This window comes from Aethalodelphis obliquidens, unplaced genomic scaffold (assembly GCF_003676395.1).
Source record: "Aethalodelphis obliquidens isolate GAN/ISIS:26980383/991018 unplaced genomic scaffold, ASM367639v1 scaffold40, whole genome shotgun sequence".
Classification (NCBI taxonomy): domain Eukaryota; kingdom Metazoa; phylum Chordata; class Mammalia; order Artiodactyla; family Delphinidae; genus Aethalodelphis; species Aethalodelphis obliquidens.
This window is the reverse complement of record NW_020837984.1, coordinates 13,014,238-13,014,859: the sequence shown is the minus strand read 5'-3', so window position 1 is coordinate 13,014,859 and position 622 is coordinate 13,014,238.

Sequence of the window (622 nt, the reverse complement as noted above, 5' to 3'; positions counted from 1 at the left end):
TAGAAGTTTTGATTCTTTTTTTTTATATATAAATTTATTTATTTTATTTTTGGCTGCGTTGGGTCTTCGTTGCTACGCGCGGGCTATCTCTAGTTGCGGAGAGCGGGGGCTACTCTTTGTTGCAGTGCACGGGCTTCTCGTTGCCGTGTCTTCTCTTGTTGCAGAGCATGGGCTCTAGAGCGCAGGCTCAGCCGTTGTGGCTCATGGGCTTAGTGGCTCCGTGGCGTGTGGGATCTTCCCGGACTAGGGATTAAACCTGTGTCCCCTGCATTGGCAGGTGGATTCTTAACCACTGCGCCACCAGGGAAGCCCTAGAAGTTTTGATTCTTTTAACGGGAGTAATAAAGCCAACACAGTCCCTTTTTTTGCTTTATAAATGCTTAATAGGTACCTCTTAAGTAACTTTGTTTCTCCAGTGCCCACCATGTCTGTAGCTAAGCTCAGAGGAATTGAATTCATCACCCTTTAATTAAGCACCGCCCCCCTTTCAAGAGACAGAATCACCTAAAACATTCATAAAATTCATGTGATTTCGGGGGTTCTTGGAAAGTCACTTGTTTGGAATATTAAATTCAGAAAATTAAACTTTAAAAGAAATTCCCAAAGTGTTTATAGAGCAATA